This window comes from Balaenoptera borealis (genome assembly GCF_965194805.1).
Source record: "Balaenoptera borealis genome assembly, chromosome: 8".
Lineage (NCBI taxonomy): Eukaryota > Metazoa > Chordata > Mammalia > Artiodactyla > Balaenopteridae > Balaenoptera > Balaenoptera borealis.
Window position 1 is genome coordinate 54,357,842 of NC_138865.1, and position 25,178 is coordinate 54,383,019.

The window sequence follows — 25,178 nt, forward strand, 5'->3', positions numbered from 1 at the left end:
TAATGGTAGCTCTTCCTGGGAATTCCCTGGTGGTCCAGTGGTTAGGAACCCATGCTTTCACTGCTGAGGACCTGGGTTCAATCCCTGGTCAGGGAACTAAGGTCCCACAAGCCATGTGGCATGGCCAAAAAAAAAAAAAATGTAGGTCCTCCTTTATTGATTATATCTGGGTTCAGCATGTGATACTTAGCATCCTATGATGCCAAGTTAAATGACAGTGTTTACAGTTGCAGTAAGAGAAGGTATCCAGGAAAAGTGGAGAGACTAACTTGCCTGATATGTTATTTGTAAACTATCTTTGCTTCAAGAGAATCATTAAAATGTATTTCATATGATGTCTAAGACTTGCTTCAGAATGATGCAGTGGGAGCAGGAAGGTGAGTAAGTAGGGGTTTAGGTAAAATAAAATTGGAAATAATGTTGAAGCGGAATGTTTGGTACTTGAGGGTTCCTTATGTTGTTCTCTACTTTTAATGTCTTTTTGAAATTTTCCATATTAAAAAAGTTGTTTTAAGTATTCCATGAAATTGTAAGTTTAGAGCTGAGGGGAATTTTTAGAGATTATCTAGTCTAATTAACTCATTTAATAGATGGGGAAATTAAGGCCCAGCAAAGTTTATTGACTTACCTAGAGTCTCCCAGTCTCTGTTTTGGTGATTTCATAATTGAGTATTGAGTAGAAACTACAGTTGACACTTGAACAACATGGGTTTGAACTGCGCAGGTCCACTTATACGTGCGTTTTTTTCAATAAATGCATGCTACAGTGCTACACCATCTGCAGTTGGCTGAATCGCTGGATGTGGAATTGCAGATATGGAGGGCTGACTATAAAGTTATATGCAGATTTTCGACTGCATGAGGGGATTTGCACCCCTAACCCATGTGTTGTTCAGGGGTCAACTGTACTAAGTTCATGGCTCTTTATTTTCCCAAACAGAATAACTTGCTCCAGATTTCCTATAATCCACACCTTGTAGACTAACAAGTTACTGGTTCTAGCCCCTCATAATCAGTTTTCAAAAACATAGCCTTTGAAGGCCCGGTGCTTCATACTTGTAGGCATTCTTAGTCATTCTTTTAGAAAGAGTTTTTAGTAAGAATGACAACCACAAACACTAGATCTGCTTTATTCATACGCTATCTAAATGACTCAGTGTGCTCTGCTCTCCACAGGGGGCCCTAGGACACTCTTCTCTTTGTGCTGCACTCCAGTATCTTATCTGGCTGGGGACTCTGTCTCAACTTTATCAGAACAGGCTCTTCTAGAGTCTTTCAGAGTTACTCAGCACATTCTTTATCCAGCTCTCTCCAAACATGGCTGGAGTAGGAGTGGGAAGGACTGACACAAGGCTCTTGGTCAGAGGAGAGTAAGTGTTCCCGAGAACAATGTCCCAACAGATCATAAAGAAGAGTTTAGAGAAACTAAACTCTTAGCAGGGGGAGAGAAACAGAGAAAGATACTGGGCAGAGAGGCTGAACAAGAAGGTAGTCTATATGAATATCTGAGTCACAAAACCTGCTGCCCATGACTGGCTTTTATGAGCTCCCTGCAGTATTTCAAGTGGAGGAAATAGTCCTCCGCCCTCACTCAGTCTTTCCCCACTGTTGGAAACCAGTGTCTGTGCTAACTTGAATACCACTTTAGCACCTACCAAGTCCAAATGTGGCCATCAGCCCTAACTGGCACTGGTCCATATCCATCCATCCAGACATGTTCCTAGTTTCCCAAAGGCCACAGGACTGTCACTTATCCTGAGCTCAACACTTATCTGCTTCCTCCAAACTCCTTTTTTTCTGGGCCTCAGTTATGATATTCCTCACATCATAGCAAATTGTCCTGAGCACTGATCAAAAAATAGCTATATTCTTTATTTCAAAGATTAATTTTTAAAAACATTTTATTATAGAAAACAATAAAAATAATAAAATATAAACAAAAATAGCAGTATAATGAACTCTTCGGTATCCATCAACCAGGTTCAACTCATAGTTAATCTTGTTTCATGTGTGCCCTTCTGACTTCTTTCTTTGAGTATTTTGAAGCGAATACTCAGCATCTCATTTCATCTGTAAGTATTTCAGCATCTATCTCTAAAAGATAAGGACTTTTTAAAAACCATACCCACAAGGCCATTCTTGCCATTAAAAAATTTTTTTAATCAACATTTTATTTTAGTAAATACTTTGTTAATTTTTTTAGTGACAAAGAACCTAGAAATATTGATATTGTGTCCTCTCTCATCCCTTCCCACTCCTTATGGATCTATTCCCTTGGATACAACTCCTGCCCAGAGGGTTTGAGTTTGCTGTACACCTCTTTGATTGGTGAACTAGTAACTAGAATGTTACTAGAATGTTACTGTCCCATTCCCAACTTTTTTCTAGTTTCCTCCATGCTTCAGAGAATATAGAGTAGGGATTCTTTCCTTTCAAGTTCCCCCCTCTAAAGATGGTTCATTAGTCAGTTCAAAAACTCCATAATACATAAGAATCAGAGACTGCCTAAAAATCTCAAAAGTGATACTCTATTTCCAACTTACATTTAATCTGAGTGCAATAGGCAAAATAACGCTTGACATGCCCTAACAAAAAAAGAATTGGGATCTGATGCTGATACCCTTTAATACCTATTCAAATTTCCCCCTAGTTTTCTAGTTCCTTTCACACAGAAAAGGAGAAAATGAACTAAAGTCAATTCTAGAAGCTGTCTCTTAAAGGGATCAATAGAAAACAATTATTTCAACCCCTTTTTGTTCCAGGTTTAAGCTCTTCTTCATCCTTAAGTGATCTCATTCAACTCAATGACATTAATACTATCCATGTGTTGTTCACTCCCAAATTTACTGCTCTAGCTCTAGTTTTCCCTAAGCTATAGATTCAACCGTCAGACTACCTCCAATGTCTAAATGGCATCTCACACTTTACATGTCAAAACACAACTCTTAGTTCCCTCCCTGTCTTGCCTCTCCCCCCACAAAAAAACTATTCCTATTTTTAAGCTACCTCATTTCATGATACCATCATCTCCTCTCCTACCAAATGATGTCCTCCTCAATCACCAGATTCAAAGGTGGATCAGCTGAACTGAAGACATCATTTGGCAAGCTAGAGGAGAAGTGGAGCAGGGGTCAGCACGGGGAGAACTGTCCAGCACGTTCAGGGAGCCACACAAGGACCAGCGTCTATAGAGCATTGATTGCCATCCAGCGGTGCGCAACATGCAGTCACGTGAAGTTGTCGCCTTAGCTGTGTGTTTGGTGGTTGAGTGGTGTGGTCCTTCCGTTGACAGCAGCCTGCACGTAGCTGTGGTTCTTGACTAAGAGAGTGTAACGTAAGCCTGTGTCCTGAGACTTGAACCCCTAACCACAGTGTCCATGTAAACAACCACCCCTTTTTACATTTTTAGGATACAGGCCAGGGTGACTTGACACCTGCAGGAACAGTGGTAGTACAGAAGGAAAAGCCTTACCACTAGCACTTGGGAGGGACTGGGCAAAGATGAAACCACCACCTTGCAGAGAAAACGTGTTAGCTAAGCTGAGTTCCGGCATGCGTTACAGTGCTGTTGACCATGAGTTCAACGTTAATGAATTGATGATATTAAATATGGTGTCTTTAAGCAAAAACACACATAAAATTAGGTGATGTGTTGATTGGTTGACACAAATGTTGTGAACAGAGGCTCTCAGAAACCTAACCGTTATTTCCACTAGGAACAATGGCTTAGTGTTTGCTAATTCAGTATTCTCTGCCTATCCTATTTAAAACAGCGCTCACATTATATCATCTTGCCCTGTCTTCCCCATACTGGTCACTGACATTTATTGTCTGTTTATGTGTTTACTATCTCCCCTACCAGTATGTAAATTCCATAAGTATAGGAACTTCTATTTCATAAAACTTTTATTTTATTTTATTGTCCTGGTACCTAGAACAATAGTAATACTCCGTAAATATTTGATGCTGAATCATTCGGATAATTAAGCAGCCCTTTTAGGAATCTGTTCTCTCCACCAATTTTCAACCTTTATGCTTCTGGTCGTTTTTCTGTCCTTAGGATTGCTGAAGCCCTAGCACAGGTAAACCCCAGCTGGTCCCACATCTCCAATCCTGCAGATATGCCTGAGCATGTCTGAAATCTCTGGGACTCTTATTATCCATATTTCTTCCCTGTGCAATCTATGTAAGAAGGTTCTTTGAGTTGGGTCCAGAGCTTTCAATATGATTGTAAACAATTCTATGATAGCAATAACCATTAACTGACTAATGCCTAAAAGAGAAGAGCAAGTTACCAAATTCTGTCTTAACTGACTTGAATGACATGTTAATGCTCAACTAAATGGTTTATTTACTGATGACTGCTGCCTTCAAGAATTATTGGAAGGAATTCCCTGGCGATCCAGTGGTTAGGACTCCATGCTTCCACTGCTGTGGGCCCAGGTTCGATCCCTGGTGGGGGAACTAAGATCCCGCAAGCTGCGCAGTGTGGCCAAAATAATAATAATAATAATAAGAGCATTTTGAGCATGTCAAAAGGAAAATTATATTGTGTTTACTTTAGTTGTAAGGTTATTTGCTATTTTAATACTCTTTTGATGTGCTAATTTCTCCTAACGAGGGTCATTAATTAAGAAAGTAAAAGGAGAAAGAAAGATTCTGCAGAAAATTTATATCTATTCCCACTACTCCCCTAAACTTCAGATCCATATTTCCTAGGACTTACTAATCATTCCACATAGATTTCTACAGTCAAATCAAACTCAGTCAAAACTGCATTCACTGGGAAAGAATAGAGCAGACAGTTAGGCTTTTGAATCCTTTTGAATTTTTTTTTTAATTGAAGTATAGTTGATTTACAGTGTTTCAGGTGTACAGCAAAGTGATTCAGTTATATATATATATTCTTTTTCAGATTCTTTTACATTATGGGTTTTTACAAGATATTGAATATAGTTCCCTGTGCTATACAATAGGTCCTTGTTGTTTATATACTTTATGTATAGTAATGTGTATCTGTTAATCCCAAATCCTTAATTTATCCCTCTCCCACCTCACCCCCATCCCCGCCTTTGGTACCCTAAGTTTGTTTTCTATGTCTGTAAGTCTATTTCTTTCTTTCTTTCTCCTTTTTTTTTTCAGGAAGAGTCTGTTTAATGACACAGCTGGGTCTGGTTACAAACATCAGAAACTGCAAAAGGAAGACAGGCAGTTGCATGGACGGCTGCATGAAGTTGGCACAGGAGGGACACAGGTACAGTAGCCACAGCAGCAAAACATCCTTGAGGAAGATACACGTGACCACGGGGCACACATGGCGGGTCCCCAGCAACATCGACCTAGATGGGTGGACAGGACCGACTGCCAGCCAGCAGCCAGGAGGGGAAGGGGAGGGAAGGCCCTGGGCGCTCAGAGCTCCAGGATGAGATGTCATCACTGACCCACTGACAGCACCCTGGATCCCCCTCCCACCGGGGCTGTCTCAGCGGCAAAGGCAGAGCTGGCATTTGAAGTTCCTTGACCATGGCCGCTCCCCCAGTGCAGTCAGCCTGTCCAGAACTCCTGGCCCCCTCTCTCTGCCCTTGCCCATTTGGGGGCAAGTCAGGGAGGCACATTCTTTTGTTGGGGATAGAGGTAGGGAGAGCCAAAGCCTTTTTGCCTGAAGTGGGAAGCAGGAATGTGGGGAGCTGGCCAGAGAGAATGAGCTGGGCTTTGCTGGCAAGATGGGTCACCCCACCCTGCCCCTGCAGGTCCAGGTCCTCTCTGTGCTGACGTGGGACCCTTGTCATCTCTTCCAGAACATTGTTCTCTGCCCAGAAGCTACCAGGACCCCTCGGTGGGCAGAACCGAGGCTTCACACGTGCCTCTGGGCCCTCCGTGTGTCTATTCTGTTTTGTAAATAAGTTCCTAGTATTTTTACTTACTCCCTGGGCAAGTTATTTAATGTCCGTATTTTCTCATGCATAAAATATCCATCTTGCAGAGTCATTTAAGATTAATTATCATTTGCCACAACTATTTATCAAGCATCTACTATGGGCCAGTCACTATGCTAAGAACTTTCATTGTCTACTACTCCAACCATACAGGTGAATTGTCATTGTGCTGTCTCATGAGATAATGTATGCAAAGCCTCTGTCATAGTGACTGGCGTATACTTGGACAGGGGTTGGCAGACTGCAGCCCTTGGGCCAGATCCAGTACGATGCCTATTTTTATAAGTTAAGTTTTGTTGGAACACAGCCATGCCCATTCGTTTACTCTTTTCTGTGGCTGCTTTTGCACTATAATGGCAGCACTGAAGAGTTGTGACAGAGACCATATGGCCCGCGAAGAGAAAAATATTTGCTATCTGATCCTTTACAGAAAAAATCCACCAACTCTTATAGTAGGAGACCAACAAAAGTTACTTGGATGTACTTTTTTTTTGGCCATGCCTCGCAGCATGCGGGATCTTAGTTCCCTGACCAGGGATCAAACCCGGGCCCCCTGCAGTGGAAGCCTGGAGCCCTAACCACTGGACCACCAGGGAAGTCCCCAAGTTTGATGTACTTTTTATCCAAACAGGAGGCCAGAAAAATAAAGCACACGAGCAGGGCTAGATAGTGGGTCACGAATGACTAGTTCCAAGGGTGAAAAGATTTTTACCAAAAAATAAAAATAAAACAAAGGAAGAATAACAGAAATGGATGTAAATAGAGACCCTAATTTGTGACTTCCAGCTACATTGCCTACTGCAGAGCGAGCAGCCTCCAATACAGAGAGGGGCAAGCAACATGCTCATAGAAGAATTAGAATTATCTGGAGAGAGCCAGGTAGCAAGTACTCAGTGAATAGGTTAAGGATGTAGAGCAGAAGTCTGTTTATCATGGAAAATCTCAGGAGGCAGAGTGGAAAGATTTGTAAAGGAAGAGCAAGAGCAGTGGTGGCTCTAGAATGTTTATAACAGAAGGAACTTAGGAGTGTCACTGGTTGAAAAAAATGTCACTTATCCATACCAAAGAATGGGTGTAACTGAAGGAGATCCTAGGAAATCTGAAGCTGCTCCCTAACAGCCCATAGGCACTCTCAACCTCTCCACTATTGGGAGGTTCGGAGTGGGAAAAGGAAGCAAAAGTGTGGGCAGCACAAAAAGCCGTTACAAAAAGGACTTATGTTTTGAAAAGTGACTGAGGATGATGACAGGAATGATAAACATGGTGGTATCATCTGGCTTCACGACTTTCAAAAGGATTCTTATTATACACTTGCTTTAGCTTGGGTGGAAGCTCAGGTTGTAGGAGAATCAGTAGCCTGATAAAGATGATGGTCTGATCTGTAAACTTTGTAGGCCAGAAATGAACAAGCCTTACAACATTAGTCCTTTAACTATAGGTAGTCAGCAATGTTTACCAATCAAGTCGTGTTCATTCTTTAACCTGTTGGAATTACGGCAATCAGAACATCAGATTTTAGAAAGGTAATTTGAAATATTTAAGTGGTTAAAAAGAAAAAAGAAAGTGAAACCATACTGTCAGAAGTTCTTAATCTTGTTTTTCGATATGCTCTTGCTTTTTTTTTTTTTTTTAAGATAGCACCATCTTTTAAAATGCTTTTTTAATTTCAGAAGAGTCATGTAAAAGGATAATGATTTCTGGAAAGTGTAAAAAATAAACAAGGAACCACCTGCAGTGTTGTTTCAGGGGAGTTCTGACTCATTAATATGTACTCTCATCTCTCCTAGGTTTTTTTTATCATTCAGGGTTTATAAGCTTTTTTTTACTGTGCATTTTGCCAGTCATGGCATTTCCAGAATTTTTAGGCAGAGTTCAAACTTGTTTCATATTGATAGAGTCAATATCTTAGGGTAACTCTTCTGAAGATTCCATCCTATTTGGGGACAAAACTCAGAAGCATTTTTAACTTTACCTATTTAGATTAAGTTCAATGACAGCTTATTTTCTTTTTCACTTTGATCCCAATATTCTTCAGCTCTTTAATTTTTTTTAAACATATGAAAGTTATTTTAGAACTGGACTTATAGACTGGTTTGCTCAGAAGGCACTTAAATCACAGCACTATTAGTAATGTTGTTCTGGTGTGCTGAAAATAAGGTTTTTGAGCCGAAATGTTAGAAAAGGGGTGTACTTTTAGAGAAAGGCCCACAATTATGTATATAATTCAGCCAGAAAACCTGTCTAAATTACCATTCATATTAAGTAAAGAAAAGGCAAAGGGCTAGTAATTTTTCACTCATTCAGTAAGTATTTATTGAATATCTACTGTATGCCTGCACTGTTCTGGGCACCTAGGATACAGCAAGACAAAACTTACAAAAATTCCTGCGTATTCTAGTGGGGGAAGATAGACAATAAACAAGGTAAATAGGAAAATAAATAATATGGTAGAGGGTGGTAAATGTTAGAAGAAAAATTATGCTGGAAAGGGGAAAGGGGGCTGTTGCGGATAGGGTATTTACAATTGTTAACAGGGACTCCAGTCAGCTTTGAACACTCTAATATAAAATGCTTTGGGGGTGGGGGGGGTGCTTCCCCGGGGGCTTCCCCGGTGGCACAGTGGTTAAGAATCCGCCTGCCAATGCAGGGGACACAGGTTCGAGCCCTGGTCCGGGAAGATCCCACGTGCCGCGGAGCAAGCAAGCCTGTGCGCCACAACTACTGAGCCCGCATGCCACAACTACAGAAGCCCAGACGCCTAGAGCCCGTGCTCCGCAACAAGAGAAGCCACTGCAATGAGAAGCCTGCACACCGCAAAGAAGCATAGCCCCCGCTCACCACAACTAGAGAAAGCCTGCGTGCAGCAACGAAGACCCAACACATCCATAAATAAATAAATAAATAATTTTTAAAAAAAAAAGTAAAATGCTTTGGGGCTTATAAGACACTTAGCTGGAAGCTTGAAGAGGGTTCCAAGAGACAGGAATTGGGACTGGTGGTAACTTGCCCAATTATCTGATTACTTAAGACCTTATGCATAGGCAGAACATTATTTCATCCCCAGCCTTCCCTATCTTCTTCACCTCCACTACCACTTCTCCCCCCACTTGCTTTTCATTTACCCAATTAAAGTGAAAAGAGGGGGGAAAAAAGTGTTAGAACTATTTTTGCTTGCATTTTGAGCCTGATGCATTTTTTAAAAAATATAAATTCTGATGAGTTCTAGAAATGGAAGCCGTATAAGAGCTAAATTCCCATAGCTTTTGCTATTGCAGGTAAACTGATCACTGAATCCACTCTAGAATTTCTTTCCATTTGAGATATAGCACAGTGTCCTAGAAGGAAATGAGTCAAGAGTTTTGGGTTTTGGGTACCAGGTGTGCCACTACCTACCTAGGCAACCGGAATCAGGTCCTCAGCTGAGAAACTCTAAAGCGCCGTGATTCTTCTTCTTTTTAATCAATTCAAGTCATTAATTACATAAACCTAGATGAAATATAGCTTCCCTTTTTGTTTCAGGAAGTAAATATTTGTGGCTAAGATGATTAAACTGGGTTTTGTGTATGAATTAAACAGAATATGGATGTTATGACTGAGTTACATGACTCTTTGGTCTCCAGGAATGTTTTTCATTAGGAGCATGTATCAAATTCTTTGCGTATATTTGTAATTTACATCAAAGTGGATTTTTAAGTGTAGAAAAGATTAATTTGCATAAGTTAATATCAATTTTGATTAAAATTTGAATAGCTTTAGAAAACTAGAATATTTATTTAAGATCAATTTAGGGAAACTGGTTTTTTTTGCTTTTTGACCACAGCATTATACATGAATAAGAACTTGGTAAATAATGATAATTAATTATAATAGCTGCCAGGCAGTTTGATAAGTGCGTTTTATACATTAACTCAGTTAAGACTTACAAGCACCCCATGAAGTAGGTACTATTATTTCCTCCATTTTATAGATAAGGAATCTGGAATTCAGAGAGATTAAATAACTTGCTCAAGTCCTTGAGCCTAAATTTGATCCCAGGTCTATCTGACTCTGCCTGGCTCATTATCAGTATTGCTTTCCTAGGGAAGAACATTCTCATATGAGGTGGCTAAACACTGGCAGAAGAAATTGGCAAGAGATTTGGGGAGAGTTTGGTGCATTCTGTGTGAAAGCAGGGATTTTGAGCAGATTACCTCAAGTGATTCCCATCTATCCCAAAGTTTGTACACCTGGAGCTGCCATTTCTTACTTAAATTTAAAATATTATTTGTTGTAACTTATGTAACAAATGAATATCCATTAATCCTGACATTTGTGTTTTTATTTGCAAGAGAATCTCCATATGTCCTTCTGATCTCAGAAGATCATTCATTATAAGCCTATTCAAATAGTACATGCAAACTGCTATCAAAAAAACTAAAACTCAACTTTATTGTAACATAGCTTTTTGCCTTTACAAATGGTCCAAGAATATTATGCCTAAAGCACTTTTGATAACCATATTCCAATCTATTTCATTTGGATTTATGTATCACTTAGTGTTTTTGTATATAAAGATACTTATCTTTTCTCTTGCAAGTCATTATTAAATAGCAATTTGTTAGTTCCAGGTTACTGAACACAGAGAAAAATTCTAACATTGCATGAGATATCCTATAATTTAAAAATTTTCACTGTCAGTTTCAATTAGTCTAAGAAGTGTTTTTTTACCCCCAATTAAATTTTAAGTAATATGCTGAATAGATTTCATTTAATAGTCACTCATGATTCAAAATTATAGTATGTTGGCCAGTATTAATTCATGTTCCCTCAACTTAGGCCTTTAAATAAAGATATGTTTTTAGACATTGACTACAGTATACAAAAGGAAATTGTCAATTAATATATCTGCTTTCTTGAGGTCGGTAGATCACATTAGTGTAATTTAGCCGTAGAAACAAAAGTGTTATAAAAATAGTACAGTAAAATAAAGCAGCTCTATCATGAAACTGAGCCATGTTTGGCTTTTCTATAGAGTTCCAAATCAAGTAAGTCACAGTGAGAGATTATTTCCGCATAGAAGGGAATTCTCACAAAAGTACTGCATGAAAGAAGAGCTGTGTCTTAAGTGTCTAAGATATAAGAATTCTGTAGGGAAGTAATTAGGGATGTGGACCGAAGGGCCAGGGAATCATTCGTGTACAAATCATCAGCACAAAGCATTAACCCTGGACACGGTTTTTGGCCCAGGGCTGGCAAATTACCAAAATTGGTACAAGTGGACTGCAGGGAAGGGTTTGGGAGGAAACATGCCCTAGTGTCTGCTAGAAGCTGTCTTGTGATCATAAGGGAAGCCAGTCTCTGATGACAGAGCCAACTTACGTGGGGGAAGAGCAGAGAAATTCACAAGGAAATGGAGCCAGAGTGTGACTGAACTGAACCTAGAGCCCTATCCACCTCTGGACTTCCATTTGTGTGAGTCAGTAAAATTCCTTCTTTTTAAAGCCTTTTGAGATAAATTTCTGATACTTGCAGCTAAAGCATCTTAAAGGAATTCTTGACATGTTAGGGATCTTTACCACCTTTTCATTATATGTGTTGTAAATATTTTCACTTCAGACCATAGATTATCTTTTGTTTACCTATCAGACATTAAAATCTATTTAAAGTTACGAAGATTAAAACAAGTGTGGTATCAGTGTTCAACTAGGAAGACGGATCAGTGAAACAGAATACTTAACTCAAGTAGGAAGACGGATCAGTGAAACAGAATACTTAACTCAAGAGACAGATTTAAGGATAGAAAATAATTTACATTAAGATAAAGTTGAAAAACGATGAATTTTTATTAGTGTTGCTTTGTGACTTATACCACAGCAAAATAAATTGCAATTGATTAAAGGTGTAAATGTCAAAAAGTAAAGCCATAAAAATGCTAAAATGAAAAATAAAATAACTTTATAATCCTGGCACAAGAAAGATCTTTCTAGGCCTGATGCAAAAGGTAAAAACCATACAGGAAAATATATGATTACATTAAAATGTGTTCCATTTTTCTTGTTTAACATTTTTCAATTGTGAAAGTAGTATATATTCATTGTGAATTCATTGTAAAACATAAAAACATCAAGCAATACAGAGTTGTATAAAATAAATAGCATCTCCTTTTCTTCAATCCCTCACTTCATAGGTAACTACTTTTAATAATGTGGATTATGTATTTCCAGACCTTTATCAATACATATATATACATATAGTGTGTGTACCTAAATATGTAACTTTTTCAAAACAAGAATCATTCTTAGTAATATTTTGCATCTAGTCTTTCTCCCTGAGCACTGTATCATGGACATCTTTCTTTGTCAGCATATATAGAGTTACTTTACTGTTTTTAACATCTGACTTGTATATTCCATTATATGAATGAACGATAATGTATTTAATCAACCACTTACTAATGTATATTTTGGATTTTTCTAGCTTGCGAAACTTCCTTACACAAAAGGTTGTAATAAATATATGAAGGTATACTATTATTAATATAACCAGTTTTTTCAAATCAATAATAAAATATAAGCAGCACATTTACATAAGAAATAACATAAAATATGATATTTATATAGGAAAAATGGACAAAAACAATGCAGGACAATTCAGATGAATACAAACGGCAAATAAATATATACAAATATATGGCAAATAAATATTTTCGTTTACCGGTAATAGGGAAAAACACAAATTAAAACAGTGAGATATTGCCTTTCATCCAGCAGATCAGCAAAGAGGAGGGGAGGAAAAGGAATAAAAAAAGAGGAAGTAGTGGTGTTGGGAAAAAGGCACTTTTATAGACTAAAAGAGAAGTGTTAATTCATAGTACTTTTAGCAGGGCAATTTGGCAGTGTTTATTAAATGGCTTAAAACTATGCATAACTTTTATCCTATGAGTCTATTTGCAGAAATTTTAACTAAAAAAGTAAGGCTACATCTTAGTTTTTAGTTAAGGTAATTACAGGATTGTTTAAATCCAGTAGTTTAAAAATAATTTAAAATAGTAAATATTCAACAACTTAATTGTAAAACGTCTATGAGATGGACTCCTATGCATCATATTAAGAATGATGTTGAAAATATATTTTTATATGGAAAAGTGCAGGCTAAAAAATAGTATGCATGGTTGATTGCTTTTTAAATTAGTGGGAATATCCATATGCATACACATATACATAGAAAAACACTGCCGCTGAGATTGGTGAGGTTATGGAGAATTTATTTTCTTCGATTTGCTTAACTGTGTTTTCAATGAACACATATTATAATCATCTAACAAAAGCTTAAAATGTTTAAATGAAGGCTATGTTAAAAAATAAGACAGTCTATCAGAAGTAGACTGTGAAGGAAACAAAAGCAAACAGAGAACAGCAGGATTGCTATTGGTAAGAGAGGTTTGCTTACTTTTTAAGAGAACAGCAAATGACTCCCTGCCATATAAGGATGTGTTTTTGAGACTATTATCTCTTTATTCTCTTTGAGACTATCATCTCTTTTATTCTTTATTCTCAAACCAAGTGAAAAGAGAACAAAGCAATAGGAAGAAACTGGTAAGGGCCTTTCACTGATCTGGAGGGTAAGGGGTAGTAAGAAAATTAAACGTCAATTAACTCTTGAAGTAATTTTGTGTAGCAGGAGAATAGTATAGACTTCATTAAGCTGGAGAAAAACCTCACTGAGCTCTTGTTACCAGAGGAATTTTGAGACTAGTTTGGCCTGAAGTGTGGGGACCATCTTGGCAGGAGACCTTTTATAAGACTTATATTCAGGGTCAATTAGAAAGAAGCCTTCCCACTTGGTCTGGGCGTAAACCAAAATATGATATATTTTGAAATGTGGTAAAAGTATTATATTTAGCTCATGTGTATGCTTTCAGTAAAATCTTGCTTGATAGGGGTATTATCTAAACAGAGTATTTAACAATAGCCCCTCTATGTTTCATATTAGAGAGAAGAGGGATGTAAAAATGTGTTAATCTACCTCTTGGTTAACCATCCCTTCTCCTGAAGTCCAGTTTTTGGATTGTGTGGCCCTAATCAACATAACACCAAACATTATTTATAGCCATGAAGCAGAGGAACGATGACCAGAATGCTGAATTTGAAACCTAAAGCTACATCAAACCCAGCAAGACTATTAAGCACATACATGATTAATGGGCAAGTGCCTTTTGCAAGTTGGGCTGTTATTTTTAGATTTTTGGCTATAGCTTGTTATAGCATACAAATGGTAATTCTCTGTTTGATAAATCTACAATGATGACCTCTTTCAAGTGCGTCACGCAGTGTTTTCTACCTACAGACATCACAACTGAAAATTAATTCCCAGGACTTCCTCCTCAATATAATAATGTAAACAAATGTAAGGTCTACTAATTTATTTGCTTAACACTGTTTGCTAAATACCTATACTGGCTGATGTAATCCATAATATCCATAACATAGGCAGATGTCAAGGTTGGCTGCCAGATAGGAAACTTTGGCTTCAAGAGAGATGAAGTGACCTCATCTCCCTCTAAACTTGCCAGATCCACTCACATAGGCAATTGTTTACATTTTTAACTCTCTTTAGAAAAATATACAGAAGCTTACTATTTGGCACCAGTCTTCCTGTACTTTCTTTTTAGTCTGAATCTTACTGTTGGCGTTTTTAGCCTTGGCACTGTGATTTATGACTTTAGCTTTGGATTCTGATTTTAGTTTATTTTGGCTCCTCATATTTTGGATCCTACCTTTGTCATACTTTTTCACTTTTGTTCCTTCCTGACCTGGTATCTTAATTCAAATTCCTGAACTTGACACCCTCCACAAGCTCCACCGACACACCTCTTAAACTGAGATATTATTTCCTAAGCCCTAGAGACTAAAACCACAGGGGAAATATTAGCTCAGCTAGAAAAGCATATTTCGTAGTCTCTAGATGTGATCTCTTCTTAGGTGGAGGGTCCTCACAAAAAAACCAAAATTTGTTAATCCAAAAAACATTGTGCAAGAATTATCTGTTTGTCCAGGCTTTTCCCCCAGGGAGACAAGAAGAACCTGCTAGACTAGTTGCCATCGCTCAATTAGAAAAGACATTCACGATACACACTTGAAACCTGTCTGTCGTTCATTCAACGCTCATCTCCTCGTTTACTCTCCCGATACAGACACACTGGCCCGCACAGCTTGTCTGGTTCTCCGTTTATTGGAAGGAACTAAGATTTCCTTGTACCTTGGCTCTGTTCTGGTGTCATTTCACTGTTAATAGTCTTCTGATTTTATCACCACCCATCACTCCAGAGAAATTTATATCTGTGAACACGTGAATAATGAAGCATCAGGTACATGGTTACTTGGCATGAATTTGGCTGAATCACTCTTAGCTTATTGTGAGTATATGAATTTAATGCCAATTTGTTTGAATTATAATGTTAAATTATTAACACCCATAACATGGGCCTAGAGCTGTTTGGGTTACTTAATAACTGAATATCTGAGAGTATCACTATAATGTTATCATACTGTAAATGTAAATGTTTTCTTTGGTACAATTTGAGAAAACCTTAAGGCCTTAAGTTTCCCACCAGCCTGTCACAAGGCATGAAATTCCACTGGGGGGACTCATTTCTTTAAGTCTTTGAAAGGAACTCAAGACACCTAATAAAATGTACTTGTGTGTGTATGTGTGTGTGCACGCCTGTGTATTTCAAAATGTTAACAATTATCTGGAGACAGTAGGATTATTATTGGTTATTCTTATTTTCATCATATATTTCCCTATTTTCAAAAATTTCTATATTGAATACGTACACTTTTATTATCAGAAAAAAAAGCTATAAAAATGTTTATACATCCAAGGATGGCAAAAATCTAAAGCTACTCTCAGCAGGTAGCACCCAATTGAATATGTATTTCTCAAACCTTCTACATTAATGCCAGGTAGCTAGAAACCAGACTCCTTCAGAAATTGGTATAAGATCCCAAAGGAAGTAAATCTTGATATTGATAATGTTCTTGTTTTTAAGTGGAACACATATTCTTATAACACATTCTTTGGTATGTATCAAATGTCCCACTAAAATATTTTTTAAGTTAAAAAAAATTCTGAAAGGGTCAAATATAAACTTATTTTCCCAGTATGGCCCAGGATTGCCATGGCAGGATTCATGCAGATGGACTTCTTTATAGATAATGCTGCTATATAAGTAGCATTTATAAAAATACTTTAGAATGTGTAAGACAGACCCATATTAGGCTAAAGTTTACCCCATTTTATGGTAAAGTTTAAACAATTGAAATTCAACTTAAAGTTGTGATGATAAGCATCATATGATATTTACTCACATCAGATTAATGCTCCTTTTCAATGTCAGGTAAATAGATCCTTGATTTCATGGGAATCCAAGGATTAAAGAAGGGGTAGTTTCCTCCAAGGGTAGCTAATTGTCTATGGCATTTTCACATATATTCATGGAAAATTTATTTGTCTTCCATTCACTTATTCATCCATTCATTTACTCATGTATTTCCCGCAATGTACTTGGCATATGCTAAATTTGTGCCAGGGATATTGTGGTGAACAAACCAGACGTGGGCCCTGCCCTCACGGAGTTTATAGTCTGGTGTTTCTGGCATGCCACTCTTACCAATTGTATCTTGGGTTTTTTGTGGGGGTTTTTGAGATATAATTCACATTTCATAAAATTTATCTTTAAAGTACTGATTGTGTCTTCATTCATTTATTCAACTATTTATTTAGTGCTAGTTTCATGTAAGGCAGTGTGTTAGATAAGCGAAATAGATATAGACCCAACCCTCAAGAGTCTTACAGGGAAGATTTACTAGATAGTAAGAATGCTAGAATTCCACTTCTTCATTTACAGTGATTAATCTTTTACCCCCCAGTTTTACTGAGATACTGACATAAATCACTGCATCAATTTAAGGTGTATGGCATAATGATTTGACTTAGGCATACCATGAAATGATAACCGCAGTAAGTTTAGTTAGCATCTATCATCTCATATAGATACAATAAAAGGAGAAAGCAAAAAAAAAAAAGAAAAAAAGAAGTTTTTCCTTATGATGAGAACTCTTAGGATTGGTTAATCTTACATCATCTTTACCTATCACATACCAGGATTAATTAGAATTAATCTATGCTTATACTGACTTTCCCCAGAATTGATGGATGATTTTCATCATTTTTAGCATGAAGTTGTTTGTTTTTTTTTTAACTTTTAGCCTTTTCTTTCTTAAGATTGATGGAACTCAGATCCAATAGTTTGAGTGCTCTGCAGCTTTCCCTGTCACTAGGTATAGCCAGTATGGTTGATGTCTTTGTGAAGCTAGTATTCCAGCTATACCCAAGCTTTAAGGCACAGTCACCAGGGATCTTATTAAAATTTAGATTGTGATTCAGTAGATGTGGGCTGGACCTGAGATTCTGCATTTCTAGTAAGTGCACTGGTGCTGCCCACACTGCTGGTCCGTGGACCCCACTTTGAGTACCAAGGACTTAGACCACATTTCTAGGGCTAGATCTGCTGAGCCTCTTCCTCGGGTGTTTCCGTTTGAGGGCTCCCATGTTCCTCATTCAACACAGTCTCTCCCCATCTTGGCAGCACCTTAGCCCCACAATCCCTGCTCTATCTACCACCCCGACCCCACCCCTGCCAACTCCTCAACTGGTTTCTTGTTCTTAGGACTTCAAGTACTTACCTGTCCCACAGCTGTCTGACTAGAGGCCAGTTCCTAGTCTCAGTAGGAACCCCTTTGTTCTGCTTTTCCTTGAGGTGCTGCCACCTGGAAGAGAGGACTGTACCGCCTCCCTCCTTTCCTTCCTTCTTCCTGGGAGACACAGATCCTCTGTATTTATGGCCCATTAACTACTTTTACCTAAGAGATAAGAAAGATCAATGGAAACCAGCTGCCCTTTGTTCAGACTATATTTCACTGACTTTGATAGAAGCCTTTCCCCTGCTCTCTATTTTCAGCCAAAGTTTGCTGTTTATTTTATAGGTTTGAGAAAGGTGGGTATAGTTCAAGCCTTGTTTTGATCTCGGTTGGAAATCCTTAAGCTCTTGAGTGGTTGGTAAACATTTCAGAAGCCAATAGCTACTAGACTTTGTGTTAGCTGTTTTAGGGTCACATAATTATAAACTTTGAGAATAGGAAGGCGCTTTCAAGTTTTACTTCAACCCCTTCATGTGACAGATAGGAAACAGAAGCCCATCGAGTTTCTGTACCTTACCAAAGACTGGGATGCTGAATCCCCACACCATTTAAACTGTGCTCCATGGTACTTAGACGTGGCTGTGCTGAGTTGCTTTTGTTTGGAGCAGTGGAGGCAAAGGCTTTCTTCCCTCCATACCTTACCCGAAGGAGCTCTATTTATGATACTTTCATCTGTTCCACATGCTAGACTTCCAGCTGCTTTCTTACTTGAAGAATGTGTTTTATATATAAAAAAATTTAAACCATTTTATTTCACCATGCTGCCTGCAAATTTATCTTAATTCACAGTCATATCTTTCTATTTTCATTTAACTGTAGAGTGTGAGCCAGATCTAAAATTCTACATCTGTAGAAAAGCTAAGGAAAGGAAGTCTGACACTTAGAACATTTAAATATAATATTAAATACTCCTTAGTAGTGGAATTTTATGTTAGTCATCAACTCATGGTATGAAACTATAAAATTTACACTTAGAAAGACAGAACTTGCATTATCCCATTCAATATCCGTTATATTTTCATGATACTTTTCCAACCCTTAAACTGGAAATTATACATAGCCATTGACTGATTTTCTCTTGAATCTTGTTAAATTTAACAGCTTTATTGAGCTATAATTCATTCACCATATGGTTAAACTTATGCATCAACTTTACTGGGATAAAGGATGCCTAGATAGCTGGCAAAATATTTCTGGGTGTGTCTGTGAGGGTGTTTCTGGAAGAGATTAGCATAGATTCAGTAGAATGAGGAACGTGGGTGGGCATCGCCCAAACCGTTGAGGGCCAGAATAAAACACAAAAAGGAGGAAAGGGTGAATTCCCTGTGTCTTGAGCTGGGATGTCCAGACTAGGACCTACAACATTGACTCCCCTGATTGTCAGGCCTTCAGACTCAGACTGAATTATACCACTGGCTTTCCTGTTTCTCCAGCTTGCAGAGAGCAGATTATGGGACTTCTCAGCCCTTGTGAGCCAATTCCTATAATAAATTGCCTCTTATGTATATCTACATATATATCCTATTCTGTTTCTCTGGAAAATCCTGGTTAATACACCATATAATTCACCAATTCAAAGTATACAACTCATGCCTTTTAGTGTATTCACAGAGTTGTGCAACCATCATCACTATGTAATTTCAGAACATTTTCATCACCCCAAAAAGAAATGCTGTATTCTCCATGCCCCTTTCCCCCAACCCCTGGAAACTACGAATCTACTTCCTGTCTCTGTGGATTGCCTATTTTGGATATTTCATATAAGTGGAATCATACAATATGTGGCCTTTTGTGTCTGGCTTCTTTCACTTAGCATGTTTTCAAGGTTCATCCATGTTGTAGCATTTATCAGTGTTTCATTCCTTTTGGTGGCTGAATAGTATTCTGTTGTATGGATATACCACATTTTATTTATCTCTTCATCTGCTGATGGACATTTGTGTTGTTTCCACCTTTTGGCTAATGTGAATACTACTGCTATGAACAATGGCATATAAGTATTTGTGTGAGTACTAGTTTTCCATTCTCTTGGGTATATACCCAGGAGTAGAATTGCTAGGTCATATGATAATTCTATGTTTAACTTTTGAAGGAACTACCAAACTGTTTTCCATAGTGGCTGCACCATTTTACATTCCCAGTAACAGTGTACAAGATTTCCAATTTTTCTACATTCTTGCCATATATCTAGAATATATGAAGAATGCCCTTATCAGATAATAAGATTTGCAAATATTTTCTTTCTTTCTATGGTTTGTCTTTTCACTTTCTTCCTTTCTTTCTTTTTTAAATTGAAGTATAGTCAATTTACAATATTATATTAGTTTCAGGTGTACAGCATAGTGATTCAGTATTTTTGCAGATTATACTCTACTATAGGTTATTATAAGATAATGGCTATAATTCCCTGTGCTATACAGTATAATCCTTGTTGCTTATCTATGTCTTTTCACTTTCTTGGAGGTGTCTTTTGAAGCAAAAAAGTTACACATTTTGTAATATCCAATATATCTATTTTTTTCTTTAGTTGTTTGTGCTTTTGGTGTCATATCTAAAAACCATAGCCTAATCCAAGGTCCTGAAAATTTACACCTATGTTTTCTTCTAAGAGTTTTATTTAGCTCTTACATTTAGGTCTATGATCCATTTTGAGTTAATTATTGTATATGTCGTAAGGTAGGGGTCCAAGTTTACTCTTTTGCCTGTGACATCCATTTGTCCCAACATCACTTGTTGAAAAGACTTTTCTTTTGCCATTGATTTGTCTGGCATCCTTGTCGAAAATCAGTTCACTGTAAATGTCAGAGTTTCTAGACTCTCAATTTTATTTCATTGATTTATGTGTCTATCCTTATGCCAGTACCCCATTGTCTGGATTATTATAGCTTTGTACTAAGTTTTGAAATCAGGATGTATGAGTCATCCAACTTTTTTCTTCTTTTTCCAGATTATTTTGGCTATTCTGGATCCTATGCATTTCCGTATTATTTTTAGGATCATCTTTTTTTTTTTTTTTTAAAGATTGATTGATTGATTGATTGGTTGATTGCTATGTTGGGTCTTCGTTTCTGTGCTAGGGTTTTCTCTAGTTGCGGTAAGCGGGGGCCACTTTTCATCGTGGTGCGCGGGCCTCTCACTATCGTGGCCTCTCTTGTTGCGGAGCACAGGCTCCAGATGCGCAGGCTCAGTAGTTGCGGCTCACGGGCCTAGTTGCTCCGTGGCATGCAGGATCTTCCCAGGCCAGGGCTCAAACCCGTGTCCCCTGCATTGGCAGGCAGATTCTCAACCACTGCGCCACCAGGGAAGCCCAGGATCATCTTTTTGATTTCTACAAAGAAGACAGCTGGGATTTTGATAGGAGTTGTGTTGAATGTGTAGATCAGTTTGGGGAGTATTGCCATCTTGACAATATTAAGTCTTCCAATCTATGAACATGGGATGTCTTTCCATTTATTTGGGTCTTTTAACATTTCTTTCAACAATGTTTGTAGTTTTCAGAGTAAACAATTTGCATTTCTTTTGTTAAATGTATTCCTAACTATTTTATTTTTTGATGCTATGATAAATGCAATTGTTTTCTTAATTTCATTTTTGGCTTATTCCTTACTAGTGTATAGAAATACGATTTTTAAAATTTATTTTGTCCCCTACAACCTTGATGAACTTATTTATTAGTTCTAATAGTTTTTGTGGATTTCTTAGGATTTTCTATATGCAAGATCATGTCACCTGCAAACAGAAATTGTGTTAATTTTTTTCTTTTTATTGCCTATTTGCCCTTGCTGGAACCTCCAATTCAATGTTGAATAGCAGTGGCAAGGGAATTCTCTGGTGGTCCAGTAGTTAGGACTCCAAGCTTTCACTGCTAAGGGCCTGGGTTCAATCCCTGGTAGGGGAACTAAGATCCTGCAAGCTGCACAGCGTGAAAGAATAGCAGGGGCAAAAGTGGAAATTCTTGTCTTGCTCCTGGTGTTAGGGGAAAAGCAGTCGTTTACCATTAAGTATGATGTTATTTGGGGTTTTAGCTCTTTCTATAATGCCAATGCATATCCCAATAGAGATGTTCAGGCGGAGGGTACAAATATAGGATAAAGCTCAGAAGAAAGACCTGGATTTCATTTGGAAGTCCTTAGTATTCAGATGATAGTTGAAGTTGTTGAAACTAATGACATAGTCCAGACAGAGTGCATAGGATGAGAAGACAATTGGGGATAGACCTTTTGGGAAATATTAACCTTCAATGAACTGAGAAGCTAAGAAGAACCCTTAGAGTGGTAGTTCTTCAGCTTGGCCAAGCAGAGTTATCTGGGGAACTTTATAAAAATACAAATTCCCAAGTGCTATCCCAAGGAATTCTGATTGAGGTGGGTTTGTCCTTGGCATCTGTGTTTTTAGAAACTGTAGTCATTTGGTTCTCTGACCCCTTTGATATGTACCTCTGTTCTCAATAATCATTTTGCTTTGAAAACCTGTTTGTCTTCAGAGAGGAGGTAATACACTGACTCTTGAAGCATTACTGAGTTGCAGGTGAAGTTCCACCCAGTCAGCCAAACTATAGAGTCATTGAAGTCATCTAAGAGGATGGCCTTTCTCATATCCCTGTTATCTAATTGGTTGCCCAGTCTTGTCAGTCACACTTCAGGAATATCTCTCAAGCCCACCTCCTCCAATTTTCCCACTTCTTAAGGTATTCATCCTCTTGTACCTGGTCAATATCAGTTTATCTATTTGTTCTCTATTTTTTCTCTGTAGCTGTCTCCACGCTGCCACCAAAATTATCTCTTATCTATCACATTATATCTTTGTTGAAAAACCTTTAATTGCTCCCTGTGGTCATAAGATGAAATCCAGACTCCTTTGTTTGGTGTAAAGACCCTTCACTACCTGACTCTAGCGCACTTTCCCAACATCAGCTCATGACACCTTTCTCCTTGTACCCCACAGTATTTCATTACTACTGACTTCTTCATCCCCATTTCTTGCATAATAATCTCTGACATCCTTCAAGATCCAGCTTAGACGTCCTTCTCTGTGATGTTGCCCCCAATGGTCCTCACTGACTTACTAACTTATTCCTTTGTAACTATAACAGTGCCTGCAGAATGACCAGTGTGATCCCTGATAGATACAGAAAGAAAAAATTAGAAATTTTAAAATGTATCTGTGTGTGTGTGTGTGTGTGTGTGTGTGTGTGTGTGTGTGTGTGTGTAAGGTTTTAAATGCAAAGGCAGAGCAGTTCAGTGGTTAAGAAAACAGGTTCTGGAGCTAAACTGCCTGGGCTTAAATCCTGATTCTGCTACTTGCTAGCTGTCTTTGATTTGGACAAATTACTTAACTATTCTGTGTCTCAGGGACTTCCCTGGCAGTCCAGTGGTTAAGATTTCGCACTTCCACTGCAGGCAGCGCGGATTAGATCCCTGGTCGGGGAACTAAGATCCCACATGCTGCAAGACGTGGCCCCCCCCAAAAAATTCTGTGTCTCAGTTTTCTCATCTGTGAAGTGAATATCGTTCCAATCACTGATTGCTGCATTACCAACCACTCTAAAGGTTGGTAACTTAAAACACCTCTTCATTATTATCTTCCAAAGTCTAGGGGGATGACTGAACTCACTGGGTGGTTCTCATTTGGGAATCTGTCATATGCTTGTAGTCATATGGTGACTGGGAATGGAATTATCTGTAGGCTTCTTCACTCGAATCTCACATCTGGGCTAGGAGGGCTGTAATAGCTGGGGCTCCTCTGGTATTTCTCTCTCCATGTGTCTAACTTGGGCTTCTTCTCTTGGCATCTGGCTTCCTCCAGAATACAGCATTTAATAATAGAACATCAGAAGTCCCAGAACGTTACTTCTGCTTCATTATATTAACCAAGTAAGTGACTAAGGTCAGGTCAGCTTCAAAGGACGAGGAATTAGATCTCTTGATGGGAAGTATGTCAAAGAATTTGCAGCCATTTTAGATCCATCGTGAATACAATAATAGTGCCTACTTCAAGGTTGTTATGAGGATTAATTGAGTTAATGTTTGTAAAGTGCTTAGACTAATGCTTGGCACTTAGCAGTGTCATATAGTTTTAGCTCTTTATTATTATGAACATGAGTGTAATTGATAGATGTAATATATTTGGTTGTATACTCAATTTTCATTTTTATGATGGAAGACATATAACATTTGAGGACTGCTCTGAGATATCATTTACCAAGTTTTTTTGTTGAGTATTAGTGTCCTTCTGAACGTACTACTGTGTGAATTCCTCAAGGTCAGGGACTTTGTCAAAGTATTTTTTTATTCTCCAGTGCTTAGTACAGTGCCCAGCACATGATAACTGTTCAGTGATTTTTGTTTTTTTTATAATAAATGGATGGAAAGAATGAATGGAATATGGTAACATTGTCTGGGATCAGTGGGGTTTCCAGGACATAGAACTTTCAGCACTAAAACCAAGAAAATCTCAGGGAAACCAGGGCAAATGGGTCACATTAGGAATAAATGAATGAATGCATTTTTCAAAAGAGACCAAAGTTGAAACTTAATGGTGGAGTGAGGTTACTTAGGCCAGTCCACCAAAGCTTGGCAAACTCATAAATCATGTTAAAACTTTTTTTAAGCATTGGAGTTTTTTGGTTTGTTTTTCTTTATATGAAAACTTACTTGAGCACAGTACATATAAAACAGACAAACTGGGCCCTGGTTGACGTGCAGGACAGGGCACCTAGAGCTTTGACTTTGGCCTTTTTTTCCCCTTCCCTCTATCCCTTTAGAGGCCCTTAGAGCATCTCTGAAAAATCCTAGGGCATTACCTTGAAAGCCACTGATGTAGTAAATCATAGCTCCAGGGCCTCTTGAAGTCCCTGAAATCTGATCATTTGGCTCCTCTTAAACTTATATTCTACAGCCTGGAGCCTCCACCTGGCATGAGTGGCAGGAGATGGGTAAGGCAGGTGGACAGCTCCAGGGCAACAGAGGGGTAGAAGAGGAGGTTTCTAGAACAAGAAAAGAAGCTGGACCAGATCTTTACAGGCTCTTCCTGAAACAGGAACAGGGCCATTTATGAAAAGGAAACAGTATCAGCACCAGGAGAGCTCAGGGGCAAGAAGGGTGAAACAAAAGGGGCTAGTTGTTTGTGCTGTCATTTGCAAGTCAGGAACTGATTGACTTCATAAACATTTTATCATACCTGACTATTTTAAGAGAAAGAGTTTTTGTGTATATTAAGATCCTTGTACAAGTGAATAATCTTTTTTTTTTTTTGGCCACACAGCACAGCTTGCAGGATCTCAGTTCCCTGACCAGGGATCGAACCCGGGCCACGGCAGTGAAAACCCAGAATCCCAACCACTAGACCACCAGGGAACTCTCAAGGAAATAATCTTTGTCACAGTAATTCCACTTCTAATAATTTCCACTAAGGATACAATCACAAATGTGTGCAAAGAAAAAAAAGATATATACAAGGATATTCATTGCAGTTTTATAAAAGTAAAGTACTCTGAGAAGAA

General features: G+C 38.2%; 1 long non-coding RNA gene across 1 annotated transcript; it reads left to right on the forward strand.

The window, feature by feature from the left end:
* Positions 1–1,149: 1,149 nt before the first annotated feature.
* On the forward strand, positions 1,150–25,178 carry LOC309633191. Its single transcript, XR_014247374.1, has 2 exons — positions 1,150–5,254; positions 24,941–25,178. It is a non-coding gene; the product is annotated as an uncharacterized lncRNA (long non-coding RNA).